Raw genomic sequence first — 15628 nt, 5'->3', positions numbered from 1 at the left:
CCAGTGTTACAGCTTCCTGGAGGGCCAGGTGTCCTTAGTGACGGGGAACCACGTGCCTCCTGAGTAAACTCTCCTGAAGAATCCTTAGCCAGGGGAGCAACTGTTAACACTTTCTGAGACCACACAGGGACCCATGAGTAAAAAGACCCTCAGGGGAAAGCTAGCTGACCTCACCCCCTGCCCCACCCCTACCTCCTACCCGCCTTCCAAAGCCTGACTCTTAGAACTTGAGAAGTTCTGGACGGTTGACTGAGTACGTTCTTACACAGAGGACACTGCAGAGAAGTACCGGAACTGAGAGGAATCTGGGCTTATTCTGAGAGCCCCAGATAAATTCCCGTAGGCGGTGGCAGCAGAACCATCTTTTCAGAGATTCCCTTGACCTATTTCAACACAAGGCACCCTTTAGCTTTATCTTCTCAATAAATAGATACGTTATCTTCTTCGGGCTTAACCGTTCTAATTCCTCTAGTCTGTCTTCTTGGGTCCCATGTTCCAAAAACATTTTAAATATTTTTAAATATTAATAATTCTCCACTGGGTTCTAAGGCCCCATCTGGCTCCTTAAATCTGAAACTTGTGAAATGCTCCTCATAGGAAGTGAAAATCCCCAGGGGTTCCTTTCTAATCCTTGCTCAGATTCTAAACCATCTTTTTGTTCCACTATATACTTTCAACAGGCAGGAACTAAGTCGTTCATCCCACAAAGCAACTTTAATAATCTGTCTTTGTAAAGCACTTTATAGTTTACAGATGGTTTTTTTACATTCCTTCTCTCATTTAAGGCAAATAAGATGTTACGTATCTGCTGGAGAACATGCCATTAACAGTGGACACTTTTTCTTGGCCTCTGAACTACAGATACAGAGATGGAACAGAGTGGTGGGGTTTTAAAGTCCATTTGCAAGATGATTTATCACAGTTCAGGGCAAAGAACCAGACTTTCAGCTCCGCAGGGACGATGTCTTATGTTTCTCTTGTATTGTCCCGTGTCTTTCAATAGATAGATGCTTGTTAAAGTATTTTTGATTAATTAGAGAGTTACGTACTTTGCAAAGCCCTCTTTTCACTTCACTAAGTGGATAATGCTACTAATGGAGAATACACAAACTTGTTTATTGACTTCTAGATACAAAATTTTTTTCACGTCAGACAGGTAATGTGCCAAGGTCGTAACAAGGTTTGAGGGAGGCGCATCTCACACAATAGCATGAACACCCAATCATCATGTTTATGAAGCATAAAAGGATTTACAAAATTTTTTTATCAGACTTTACTTTTTAAAGCGGTTTTAGGTTCACAGCAAAACTGAGCAGAAGGTACAGAGATTTCCCATACACCCCGTCCCCACACATGCACCACCTCCTGCATTATCAACATCGCCCATCAGAGTGGGACATTGGTCACAATTGATAAACCTACGTTGACACATTATTGTCACCTAAAGTCCACAGTTTGCATTAGAGTTCACTCTTGGTGTTGTACGTTCTATGGGTGTGGACAAATGTATGACATGTATCCACCATTATAGGATCATACAGAGAAGTTTCCCTGCCCTAAAAATCCTGTGCTGTGTCTATTCACCTCACCCCCGCTCTAGCCCCTGGCAACCACTGATCCTTTTACTGTCTCCATAGTTTTGTCTTTTCCAGAATGTCATATAGGTGGAATCATACAGTATGTAATCTTTTCAGATTGCCTTCTTTCACTTAGTAATATGCATTTAAGTTTCCTCCATGTCTTTTCATGGCTTAATAGCTCATTTTTTTTTAGCACTGAATAATATTCCATTGTCTGGATGTACCACAGTTTACTTATCCATTCACCTCCTGAAGGACTTCTTGCTTGCTTCCAAGTGTTGGCAGTTATGAATAAAGCTCCTCTAAACATCCACGTGCAGGCTTTTGTGTGGACATAAGTGTTCAGCTCCTTTGAGTAAATACCAAGGAGCACAACTGCTGGATCCTATGGTAAGATTATTAGTTTTGTGAGAAACCGCTAATCTGTCTTCCAAAGTGGCTGTACCATTTTGCATTCCCATCAGCGACGAAAGTTCCTGTTGCTCCACATTCTCACCAGCACTTGGGTTGTCAGTGTTCCAGATTTTGGCCATTCTAATAGGTGTGAAGTGGTATCTCAATGTTTTTTTAATTTGCATTTCCTTGGTGACATATGATGTGGAGCAGCTTTTTTTTTTTTTTTTTTTTTTTGGCAAGCCATGCTGTGGTAGGCATCCCACATATAAAGTAAAGGAAGATGGGCACAGATGTTAGCTCATGGCCAGTCTTCCTCAGCAAAAAGAGGAGGATTGGCAGCAGTTGGCTCAGGGTTAATCTTCCCCAAACAAATAAAAATACAAAGTCATTGCCAAACCCAAGGTCATCTAGATTTTCTCCTATGTTATCCTCTAGGAGTTTTTTGTTTCTGTTTTTGTTTTTAAAGATTGGCACCTGAGCTAACAACCGCTGCCAATCTTTTTTTCTTTCTACTTTTTCTCCCCAAATCCTCCCAGTACATAGTTGTATATCTTAGTTGCAGGTCTTTCTAGTTGTGGCATGTGGGACACTGCCTCAACGTGACCTGATGAGTGGTGCCATGTCTGCGCCCAGGATCCGAACCGGCGAAACTCTGGGCCACCACAGCAGAGTATGCAAACTTAACCACTCGGCCACAGGGCCGGCCCCTAGGAGTTTTTGTTTTTTTGTTTTGTTTTGTTTTTAGGGATTGGCACCTGAGCTAACATCTGTTGCCAATCTTCTTTTTTTTCCTTCTTCTTCTTCTCCCCAAAGCCCCCCAGTACATAATTGTATATTCTAGTTGTGAGTGCCTCTGGTTATGCTATGTGGGACGCCGCCTCAGCATGGCTTGATGAGCCGTGCCCTGTCCGCATCCAGGATCCAAACTGGCAAAACCCTGGGCCACCAAAGCAGAGCATGTGAACTTGACCACCTGGCCACGGGGCCAGCCCCTTCTAGGAGTTTTATAGTTTTGCGTTTTCCATTTAGGTCTATCATCCATTTTGAGTTAACATTTGTGAAAGGTGTATGGTCTGTGTCTAGATTTATTTTTTTGCACGTGACTGTCCAGTTGTTCCAGCACCATTTGTTGAAAAGACTATCTTTGCTCTATTGCACTGCCTTTGCTCCTTGGTCAAGTATCAGTTGATTTTTATGTGGGGTCTATTTCTGAGCTCTCCATTCTGTTCCATTGATCTACTTGTCTATTCTTCCACCAATACTACACTGTCTTGATTACTGTAGTTTTATAAGAAGTCTTGAAGTTGGGTAGTGTCAGCCCTCTGACGACATTCTCCTTCAATATTGAGTTGCTATTCCGGGTCTTGTGCCTCTCCATACAAACAATTAGTTTGCTAATATCCACAAAATAACTCAGTAGGATTTTGACTGGGATTGAACTGAATCTATAGATCAAGTTGGGAAGAAGTGACATCTTGACATTATTGAATCTTCCTATCCATAAACATAAGAGTATCTCTCCATTTACTTAATTCTTCTTTAATATCTTTCATTAGAGTTTTGTAGTTTTCTTCATATACGTCTTGTACAACATAAAGTTTTTAAATGAAATTAATGTATTCAATGTGGACTTTGTCCATCTAATGCTATCTGTCTTTTTTTTAAAAGACTGGCACCTGAGCTAACATCTGTTGGCAATCTCTTCTTCGGCCTCTTCTCCTTCTTCTCTTTCTTCTTCTTCTTCTTCTCTGCAGAGCCCCCCACTACATGGTTGTATATTGTAGTTATGGTCCTTCTGGTTGTGCCATGTGGGACGCCGCCTCAGCACGGCTTGATGAGCGGTGCCATGTCCGCGCCCAGGATCTGAACCTGGGAAACCCTGGGCTGCCGAAGCAGAGCGCACGAACTTAACCACTCGGCCACGGGGCCAGCTCCAATGCTATCTGCCTTTGAGGTCAGGGCCATGTCTGCTTAAGTAGCAGATGGCCATGACAACATCTGCAGGTGTGGGTATCATAAATGCTGATAAGGAGGAGGAGAATCTGATGGATTCCATTAGAAACTGGATTCTAGTCCCATCTCAGCCACTAACTTGCTATATGACCTCTGGCAAGAGATTTCCCTTTCTAGGCCTTAATGAAGGGGTTAGGCTAGACCAGTGGATTCCCAAACTGACACAGGTTCTTGTACTCAAGTCCCCAATATTTTCTCCATAGGTCTTGGGTGGGACCTGCAGAAATCTGTATAATTAAAAACTTCCCCTGGTGTTCCTGATCTCCGGGATCCACTTCCTTATTTGGAGTAAAGGTTCCCAAATTTTCTCCATTCACGTTGCCTTTAGGGTTTCAGTAATTGTTCATGATGCCCTAGGCCTACAAGAAATACCTCACAGTTCTGTTCATTAAGTAGAAAGCCCAAACGAATTCATTAAGTGTTTATGTCCTAACAACTTAATGCCTTTTGGGCACCGCACACCTTCCCAAAGCTTGGAACCAGACGGGGCACCACCCCTCTCATTTCCTGTTCCACATTGATTTACACACAGTACTTACTTTTTATCACAACCTTCAAAACCTCAGCTTTGCAAAGATATGACGATTGTCAAAAGGAATTTAGTGGGAACTAATGTTGAAATAGCTCAAGCTGGCAGTTTGTGCAGCATCAGACAGATGTCGCCCCCCGACCTGCCCCCTCCAAAGTCATGTATTGAAATCCCAAACCTAGTACTCAGACTGTGATTGTATTTGGAGACAGGGCCATGAGAGAGGTAATTAAGGTAAAATGAGTCACATGGGTGGGCCCTGATCCAATATGACCGGTGTCCTTATAAGAAGTGATTAAGACACAAATATGTGTGCACACAGAGGAAAGGCTATGTGAGGACACAGGGTGAAGGTGGTCATCTGCAAGCCAAAGAGAGAGGCCTCAGAAGACTTGAAACCTGCCAACACCTTGATCTTGGACTTCTAGCCTCCAGAACTGTGAGAAAATAAATATCTGTGGTTAGGCCACTCAGTCTGTGGCATTTTGTTATGGCAGCCTAGCAACTAACACATTAGGTTTCCCCTAAGATTTTAAAACACCCCTTAGCACCCCTGTGAGTTCCCTGTCATGTCTGAGAGCACCTCAACACACGGTTGGAGAACCACAGATCTAGGGTCTCAAACATTCCATGAGTCTGACCCTACTCAAACCAGTAATGGAGATAAATGGACATATTGCTAAGGTATAAGTCAGCTGGCAAATTTTCATTCAGCATAAATAAACATTTCTGCCTTAATAACACACCTGATTCTTTGCTTCGGCAGATGTCAATCACCAGTTAGAAGAGTTACCCTCAGATTTAGGTATCCAGTTGGGAGGTTGTTGGCGGTCATCTAGGAGAAAGCCATTCGTGAACTGGACGAGGACGGTAGCAGTGGGAATGCAGAAAAGTGGACATATTGGGATACGTTTTGTGGTAAGAAATAGTTCAGAACTTGCAGATGGATCTCGGAGTGGGAGCGAGCAGAATCAAGGATAATTCCTAGGTTTTTGTTCAGAAGGTAGTTCTGTCTCTACTGTGACTCTCATCTTGCATTTCACAATTTTTATGGAGAGCCTGCTAAGTGCCATGCCACGTCCAGGGTGGTGGGATACAGAGGTTGGAAAGATAAGGCCCCTGCTTTCACTTGATTAAGAGTGTGGATGCTGGAGCCAGGCTGCCTGGGTTCAAATCCCAGCTGTGCCACATAGAGTTGTGTGGCTTTGGGCAAGTTACTTAACCTCCCTGAGACTCAGTTTCCTCATCAGTAAAATGTATCCACCTCCTAGAATTTTATAAAGATTAAATAAGTGAATATATTGAAGCACTTAGAATAGTGCCTAACAAAGAGAAGAGTCTATAAGTTTTAGCTATTACAATTCAGGGAGCTTTCATTCTACCAGAAGGAGGCAGAAAAGAAACAAACACTGAATAGTATATTTTGATGAGTTCAATGAAGAAAATTAAAAGGGTGATATGATAGAGAGCTTCATGAAGTACTTTAGACTGAGGGCTCAGGGAAGGCCTCTCTGAGGAGACGGCATTTAAACAGAGACCTAAATGGCAAGAAGGAGCCAAACATGAGATTATCTAAGAAAAGAACATTCTAGAAAGAAACAACAAATGCAAATTCCCCAAGGCAAGAACAAGCTTAACATGTTCCAGTGACAGAAAGAAGGGCAGTACGGACTGGTGGCGCGGTGGTTAAGTTTGCATGTTCCGCTTCTCAGCGGCCCAGGGTTCACGGGTTCGGATCCCAGGTGTGGACATGGCACTGCTTGGCAAAAGCTATGCTGTGGTAGGCGTCCCACATATAAAGTAGAGGAAGATGGGCATGGATGTTAGCTCAAGGCCAGTCTTCCTCAGCAAAAAGAGGAGGATTGGCAGTGGTTAGCTGAAAGCTGATCTTCCTCAAAAAAAAAAGAAGGGCAGTAGGGCTGGAATTCAATGAGAGAGGGAGAAAATGACGCAAAATGAAGTTGGTGAGGCAGGCAGCTGACAGATCACACGGGCCCCTATAGGTCAGAGTAAGGAATTAGATTTTAAGAGCAATGAGGAGCAAAGGGAGTGTTTTAAGGACGAGGATGGCATGGTTTGACTTACATTTTAAGAGATGAGTCAGGCTGTTGTGTGAAGAACAGGTTTCAGGGTGGCAGGAGAGGACACAGGGAAACTTGGGGTGTCCTGTAGGCCTGTGGGCAAGAAGTCACGGTGACTTCATCTGGGTGGTAGGAGACAGAGGTAAGAAGACAGATTCGAGACGTCTTAGATGGAGAACTAGATGCTGCACAAAGATCTGGATACCCTGCCTGGTACTAGGCACAGGTGGGTAAATTTGCAGCACAGATTTAGATTTAGATCTGTAGAATTAGGGCTCTAGATTCAGACAGACACGGATTTGAATTCTGGCTCCATCACTTAGTCATGATATACCTAATATAAGTCATCTTCACAGCTTCCTTCCCTGTAAAATGGAGATAACAGCACTTGGCTCAAAGGGTAGTTGTAAAGGTAATAAGATAATGCACGCAGAGCACTTCACACAGAATCTGGCCACACGGTGGGACTCAATGAATGGCAGCTGTTATCATTTTTTTCAGTTACTGGACATTTCCACATCCATTCCAATGAGCAAACTGCAACGGTTCCTTTCCTGGCTTCCCCGCCCCCAGTTCCACCTGCTCTACTCCATTCTCCACTCTGCTGTGGGACTCTCCCTAACATAGAAACCAATCACATCACTCCCCTTTCATAAACACTGCAGACGGCTCCCACTGCCTACAGATTAAAACCCAAATGTCTCAGAACAACCTCCACGCCCCTCATGCTCGGGACCCCGTCCGCCGACCTAGCCAGCCCCTTTCCACATCCTAGCCTCTGGCCATAATAAATGATTTCAGTTCCCTGAATAAACTACTGTTCCAACTTACCATGCTTTTCCCTACCCCGTTTCTTCTGCTGAACTATCCTTTCCCTTTGTGTACCCATTAAACAATTACTCATCTACCACGACACAGCTTAAATATCACTTATCCTGACGCCTCCCTTCCCCTCCGCCTGGCCAGAACTGCTCCCTCCTTTCTATCATCATTGTGCATTGCACATAATTCCCGTGCTTCACTGATCACTCCAAAACTCTCTGTAATCTGCCCCCGTGAATTCCCGGAGGGGGAGTACTTTGATCCCTCCTGTAGGTTCCCGAAACCCCCCCGCACAGCAGCCGCTCAGGAAGCATTTCATGAATGAATGGGGAATAGGCGTAAGGAGGAGACCTTAACAAATACACTTCTTCAGGGGAGTATGTTTAGTTCCTAACCGGCCATCTTCTCAGGAAGGCTTTACCCTGAGACAGTTAGGAGAAAGGGCTTTGGAGTCAGAAAGAAAACTCTTGGAACACTGGCTCCACTTCATACTCACTGTATGACCTTGAACACATTACTTAAGACTCAGTTTCTCCATCTGTAAAATGGGAATGATAATTACCTCATAGGGTTGTTGCAAGGATCAAAAGAGAGAATTTATGTAATGCGCTCAGCCAAGTGCCTGGCATATATCAAGCACTCAGGAAACGGCAGTTTTTAAGAAGTGCAAAAAGTATAGAGCAGACTGTTAATGGTGAGTACAGAGTGTGGGGGGGATACATTTTGAGGGAGTCTAAATTTCCATTTTACATATTTTTATGTACTGTTTGAAAATCAGAAATATAAAGATATAGCAAATTTAATCATAAAAATTAAAAACAGATCCAGGTCTCCTAATCCATATCCAGTGTTTTTCACATGCTCCTAGACCTTGAAGAGAGGGGTGATGTTTAAGAACACGCATGGGGCTGGCCTCGCGGTGCAGCGGTTAAGTTTGTCCGTTCCCCTTCTTGGCTGCCCGGGTTCACCGGTTCGGATCCCGGGTGTGGACATGGCGCCACTTGGCAAAAGGCATGCTGTGGTAGGCGTCCCACATATAAAGTAGAGGAAGATGGGCATGGATGTTAGCTCAGCGCCAGTCTTCCTCAGCAAAAAGAGGAGGATTGGCAGTAGTTAGCTCAGCGCTAATCTTCCCCCCAAAAAAGAAAAAGAACAGGCATGGCCTCGGGCAGGTAGGGGGCTTACACTGGGAGAAGAAAACAGTTTCTCAGGACTCCTTTGCCCTAGATTGTCCATTCTAAACCACAAGTAAGACAGGGGTCCAGGGTGACAGGTCTGTTCTGGGATGAGCATCATGCAGACAACAAATCAGCAGTCACACACTCACCTGCTCTCAGCGGCCAGAGGTGAGTACAGACGCTTGAATCCTGTAAACAGTGAGGACCAGCAAACTGAAGAGGACGACGCCTTCTAGAGGAAACAGAGCTAGCGGCTCCAGCGGAATGCTGCCCACCACGTAGGCAGAGAAATCCGGTATCAGCTCATCTTCTAACTCTGTTTTAAGAGAGAAGCTGGAAATCCAGATTATTTTTGTAAAATTTTAAATACTACTTCAAAAACTTTTATAACCACAGTCCAGGCCAAACAAAACACTTCTGCGGGCTGAATTCAGCACATAAGCCTCCGGTTTCACCACTCTTTTCAACAGGATTTCTTAGGAAACTGAGGCTGGGGCAAACCATAAAAGTGAATGCCTCCCACAAGGTGCCGTTCCTCCATCTTTGCCTGATGGGCCTGTCCTCACACCTCTCCCCGTCGACAATAACGCTGACAGTCTTTTTTTGCAACGTAGCTGACACTGCACTCCACATGCATCAGGGTAAACAGAAAAAAGTAACTTCCACTCATGCTTCACAACCCAGCTCATGATACCTTCTTCAGGAATCTTTCCCCGGATCCTTTGCCCCATCACTCACCATGCACTGCAGTACTAACACACACTTGCAGAGCACACTCTGTGCCAGGCCCTGCTGGAAGCACTTTACCTATAAAAACCCATCTAATCCTCTCATATATATGAGGTGGCTAAGACTACCATCCCCATTTTACATAAGATTAAGTAACCTGCAGAGACACATGGTTTAGACAGAGCAGGACCAGGATCTAACACCACTTTCTCCTGCACTCGATGCACAGCTCCTTGAGGACTAGCATCTCACCTTAATCATTTTTGAACCCACTTTTCAGTACTTTGGCATGAAATGTTCGTGAGTGAATGGACGAATGGGTCACTCCCCACCCGTGTATGTGTATATGGTACGCTCTGAAGGGTGACCTTGACAACACAGGGATTAACTCAACAACCATTCTACGCATCAGACCTGTTGGGTTCTACACATGAAGAGGTCACAGTTAGAGGGCTCACAGGTTGGTGAGGGTACCAGATGTGCACATTAAAAACAATAACAATGTCAGTTGGTTTTGCTTGGACAAGTCAGGGAAAGCTTCCCAGCAGGGGAGATGCTCAAGCTGAGTCCTGAAGGAAGAAAGAAAGTGTCCCCCAGGCAGACAAGGGCAGGAAGGAGAGCCCGGGCAGAGAAGCAGCATGTGCAAAGGCACCGAGATGACCAAGACCGGGGCTTTATTGAAAGTCCTGCAACCAGCTCTGGACAGTTCACACGCAGGGAACATGCTGGGCATGCTGGGAGAGGCTGGAGGGTGGGCACCTGCTGAGTGTGCAGGGCCTTGACTGGGTAAGAGACGGGGACCAGAAGGGGTTTTGCTTATTTTTTAACAGTTTGACTGAGGTATAATTTACATGCCATAAAATTCATCTCTTCCATGCGTACAATTCAATGATTTTTAGTAAATTTACAGAGTTGTATAACCATCACCACAATCCAGTTTAAGATTTCAATCACCCCAAAAAGATCCCTCCTGTCTGTTTGCAGTCAATGCCTGTTCCCACCTCCACCCCAGGCAACCACTGATCTGCCTCCTGACTGTCCAATGTGCCTTTCCTCTAAAGGCAGCAAAAAAAATGACCTGAGCAGATTTATATTTTTTAAAAAGTCACTCAGAGTCGTAGAGGTCAGTGGGAGGAGGGTTAGGACTGAAGGCTGCCTCTGTCACTCTTTCCCTCAATACCCTTTTAAGAATCTACAAGTCACCTTTCTTGCTGGCGACGTTGGAATTTCCATTGGATGTTTTTTTCATAAGTAGCACCTAATTGGTCCAAGTATCAGATGGATGGTTAGTCCCATTAATCAACATTGTGTGCATTTATCACAGGAAAACTGTAGCATTTTCAGATTCGACTGTCATCAGTAGAAGAAAATGCTCTTGCAATTCAATTTCTTACATAAGGCCCACATTTTTGTTTAGCGCCACTCCTTCTGAGATGTCAGGATTGTACTAAGGGAATTGCTGCTGTTGGTATCCCCACAGAACCACGCCATATTTAAAAAGGGCGGCTATAACATTACCATGGATTTACAAATGCTTATCTCCTGTCCTGTATGAGGGAGGGGGCTACTTGTTTTCAAAGGCTTGCTAATTGATTTCAAGGTGATCAGCTGAAATGAGCAAAAGGTATGGTGAGTTATCACGAGAAGTGAATAAAATACTCAAAAGCACCTGGCAAAACTTCATTACATATTTGTTGACTCTGAACCTGGATCAAAAATGTGAGAACTGTGGTTTAGGGAAAAGTTTTTTCGGCATCGACAGGGTTGGTTTACTTAACTTTCCTAACCTTCAGTCTCATTTCTAAAAAGGATAAGAACTCCTCCTGCCCCTTAAGTCTGTTGTGAGGATAAAGGAGCTTACAGGATAGGTGGAAACACAGCCCAGAAAACACCTGGCACATATGACAGCCACTAGGAAACACTTGGCCCCTCTTCCCTTTCACAGGCCTGTGGGGACTGAAAAGAAAACCGCGTCTCTCAGTGTACTTGTCAGTATTTGTGGTAACGGACTGCCACCTGTGTAGACCTCTCCGCATGTATTAGTAAATACACTCCTCAAAAACTGGTATTTGATAAGCACCTGCCAATTAATTTTATACATCCAGGAACGGTATCACCAAATTCCCATTATTCTATAAATAAGTTTGCTTCCTTTACCGGATACTTCAAAATCCCTACTTACGTTTCTCATGTTCCTTCCAATAATTTGCTAGGAGGTGGACCTGTCAATAGGAAGGACAAAAATTATTATTTATCACCAATGCCCTCAAAATAATTATTACTTAGAAAATCCAAAACAACCAGTTGGAAGTTTCAGAACTCAATCAACCCTGCCCCCCATCCGACCCCCTCTCAGTTTTGACTTGCCCAAGGACTCCTCATAGTTGGTCCAGCCCAAACCAGTAAGAAACATTAAAAAAATAATAATAATTAAAACTGCTGTGTCGTGTTGATCTGGGTTGCTGGGATACAGTGGTTGGTAGTTAGGGAGGCCCAGCAAGACCAGTATTTTAAACCAGTAGCCAGGAGCTCGGATGATGAGGTCACAGGATGTGTCAGCTTCCAAGCTTTGTGCTCATCTAAGGCAGTTATCCTGAAAAACCTTGGATTTATTCAGTAGTAACCCTCTGTCGCTACTCCCTGATCTAATTAACCTGTCTACGACACAGTTTCTTCATCTGTAAAGGGGGCTAATAAAAACGCTTACTTGGTGTCTTAATTGTGAGGCTTCATCTATGACAACACAATTCAAAGTGCTTTACACATTGCAAAGCACTACTTACATATTAGTTACTCGTTTTCCTAAGTGCGGCCACTTTTACGGAGGAGGAAAGTGCGCCCACCAAGATCAAACGTCTTCCCGAGGTCTCACGGCCATGAGGGCAGAGCTTGCTCCGTTACCTGCACCCATCAAACCCTCCCCAATTTTCAAAGCCTGGTTCAAGCACACGTCTTCCTCAGCCTGGCGCAGGGGGCCAAGAGCCCCATGTCCCAGGTTCGTATCCCAGCGCTGCCTCTTCCACAATCCTAGGACACATGCCTGTGCCCTGTGTGCCTGGGCTGCCACCGCGGGACAGAAGGGGTGGTGACGGCGCCTGGCCAGCCTGGGTGCTTAATAATGGCAGTTACCCTTGTCGGCCCAGTGACCACTCCTTTCCTGTGTTCTCCCCGCGCCGCGGTTGCAATGTAGCCGGGACACTTTGAGGGTCGGCGGGGCCAGGCACTGTATAGTTGCTCCGGCCCAGCGCAGCCCCTTGCCTCAGAGTAACTAAGACAAAGCTGGGGGGCAGGTCTCGCCATGCCCCTCCCCGACTGGGCGCAACCCCGGCCGGGCGTCCCAGCTCCACACTTCTCCAGTCTCGCTGCCCGCTCTGCGCCCAGCGCCTCCCTCCCTGCACGGCGGTCGCTGACCCACCCAGGCTGGACCTCGCCGTCTAGCAGTGCCGGCGAGCCCGCGCCGCGTTCCCGCCACTCGGGCCGGGCTCGCACCGGCAAGGGCCGCAGCCTTCCAGCCCGGGCAGGGGGGGCGCGGGGCCGGGGGCGGGGCGGGGCGGCCGGCAGTTGGCGCTCGGAACCGGCGCGCGCCGCCCGGCCACCTGACCTCTGGGCCCTGCCCCCCGCCCCGGGCCCGGAGTGGGCAGGGATGGGATGGGGCGGGGGCGGGGCAGGTGGTGCGACCGCCTCTCTCCTCAGCCTGCACCCCCGCCCCCTAGCACGGGAGCGCCAGGGTCAGGAGCTACCCACTGTGATCTCATTTTGCAGATGAGGCGCACTGAGGCCTGCCCAGAGTCCCAGGTGGCAGGCTGGGTGTCAAAGCGGTTAGCACCGCGCCAGCTCGTTGTCGGCGCCCGGAAGCGTTGGTCTCCTTTCCTTTGGATCCTGTTGGAACGGAAGCTCTACGAGGGCAGGAACTCTGCCTGTGTCGTCGTCCCCTCCTCCCCCTTACCCGCCCCCCCGGCCCCCCTCGTTCACTGTTGTATCCACAGTGCCCAGAGCACTGGCAGTGGGCACGCAGTAAATTACTTGAATGAGTAACTCTTACTCCGGCCCTTCCGTAACTCTCTCACCTCAACTCGAGTCACCCTGTCCGCTCCCCAAAGGTCTTAGAGAATAACTGGGGGAAGGCCAGACAGAAGGGAGTGATAGGATATAGAAGAGAGCACCCAGCCTGCAAATCACTGACGCAGGGGAGTTACTCGATCCGCTTTAAGTGCTGGGTAAGAGAGGAGACCAGCTAGGAGGCTTCAGTGGGAATCGGGAGGAGGGGTGGTGGTGGTCTGGATTCAAGTGGTGGCAGTAGGGACAGAAAGAAGTGGAAATATTTGAGGTAGGTTTTGGAGAATTAAAGGGATTTGCTGATAGATTGAAAGTGAGGGATGGAGAGGGAGGAATCAAGAGGAAGCTCCGGGGTGGTTGGTAGTGCTGTGTCCTGAAATGAGGAAAACCAGAAGAGAAATAGGGTTGGGGTAAGGGAATAAAGTGCTCTGTTTTGGTTTATGATGCAATATCAAGTTGTCAAGATGGGTATATGAATTTGGAGCTCAGAGATGTGAATTTGGGGCATATAAATGGTATTTACAGCACTAAGAATAAAAGACATCACTTACGGTGAGAAGTAGAGGGAAAAAAAGCAGGCCCAGGACAGATCCCCAGAAAATGCCAATATTTAGAGTTCAGGTAGAAGGGCAAGGCCCTGCAGAGGAGAGAGGATTGGCCAGAGAGACAGGAGGAAAACCAAAAGGGACCCAAGAAAAGACAGTGTTTCAGGAAGGATGGAGTCATCAGTTATGTCAAATGCCACTGAGAGAAGAGAGCCACGGCTGTACATCAGAGAAACTGTACGTGAACTCGACAAAGCAGTTTGGGTGGAGCGTGAGACCAGACAGAGAAGTGAGGAGAAGCAGAAGTGGAGGTAGTGTGTGCAGACAAGTCTTTCAAGAGATTAGGGTTGGAATAGTACAATGGCAGGGGACAGAGGATGTGGGCTCAGGGGATTTATTCGTATAGTATGGGTGACACAAGAGCCCATTCAGGTTGTTATTGGGAATGATGCAATAGCGAGCAAGAAATCAGTGATCCCAGAGGGAGGAACAGAGACTCATGGAGGGTAGGCCCTGAAAAGAGAGGAGTACCTGCGATCCGTGTGTAGAGGTGTGGCTCAGACCAGCCACAAAGGGTACCTTTACTGCAGCATGAGACCCAGGCCCAGAAGCTCCGCAGCAGAAGGAATGGCCACACTGTTGCCGAGGGTCACTGTTGCTTAGCAACCTGTGTTTAATAGGATGTTTCAACTGAATTCCTAATTAACGGCCATTTCAACTTACACTAACAGTTCCTGTCACTGGGGTCCCCACTCTGCTTCTTTCCCTCCCCCAAAGTCTGGTACCTCTGACTCTTGTTGAAATGCTACGAAACTGGAAAGCTCAGGTTTTTACTTTCTTATACTGTTAATAATATATGCATTGATACGTGAAAAATAATACATCACAGAGAAGATGGATTTAGGGACTCATTCAATTTTAAGGAAGGATGCCAAAAATTGCAGGATTTAGATCTCCAGTTGAGGGCTCTCTGATGAACTCCAACTGCCTTCTTGCCCTCTTGCCCACAGGCATCTCAGACTAAGCAGAACTCTTAATTCCCTCTATTCAACCACCCAAACTCACTCATTCCTCTTACAGCGTTTAAGCATTGCAGAACATGGTCCCACCGTCTACCCATCTGACATGTCTCCCCAGAGTCATTCTGGATTCCTCCCTCTACACATTCCATACAATTAATTACTGCCTCCAATACATTTCTCAAGTTCTCCTTTTCTGCATGCCTTCTGAGTCTGCCCTGGTCCGAACCACCATCATCTTTCGCCTGGAGCCTTCTAACTGGTGGTCTTAGTGCTTCTCTTGACCCACCTCCAGCTAGAGAGGGAGCTTTTAAAACCTAATCAAATCAATTCATTCCCTTGTTTAAAACCTTCAAAGGGAGGCTGGCCCCATGGCCAAGTGGTTGGGTTTGCGCTCTGCTTCGGTCGCCCAGGGTTTCGCCGGTTCAGATCCTGGGTGCGGACATGGTGCCGCTCATCAAGCCATGTAGAGGCGGTGTCCCACATGCCACAACCAGAAGGACCTGCAATAGAATATACAACTATGTACTGGGGGGCTTTGGGGAGAAGAAGAGAGAGAGAAAAAAGAAGATTGGCAACACTTGTTAGCTCAGGGCCAATCTTTAAAAAAAAAAAACCTTCGAAGGGTTTCCCATTACTTTCTCCTGCCAGCTGGAGTTATTCACCTCCTTCCCTGAATT

At 46.4% G+C, this 15628-nt stretch overlaps 1 non-coding gene across 1 annotated transcript; it reads right to left on the bottom strand.

The window, feature by feature from the left end:
• Positions 1-1146: 1146 nt before the first annotated feature.
• LOC124230662 (small nucleolar RNA U13) lies at positions 1147-1250 on the bottom strand. Its single transcript, XR_006886266.1, has one exon. It is a non-coding gene; the product is annotated as a small nucleolar RNA U13 (small nucleolar RNA).
• Positions 1251-15628: the final 14378 nt, after the last annotated feature.

Source organism: Equus quagga, chromosome 19 (genome assembly GCF_021613505.1).
Source record: "Equus quagga isolate Etosha38 chromosome 19, UCLA_HA_Equagga_1.0, whole genome shotgun sequence".
In the NCBI taxonomy this organism is placed as follows: domain Eukaryota; kingdom Metazoa; phylum Chordata; class Mammalia; order Perissodactyla; family Equidae; genus Equus; species Equus quagga.
Note: the sequence above shows the minus strand (reverse complement) of the source record. Positions and strands in the feature narration are given on the sequence as shown.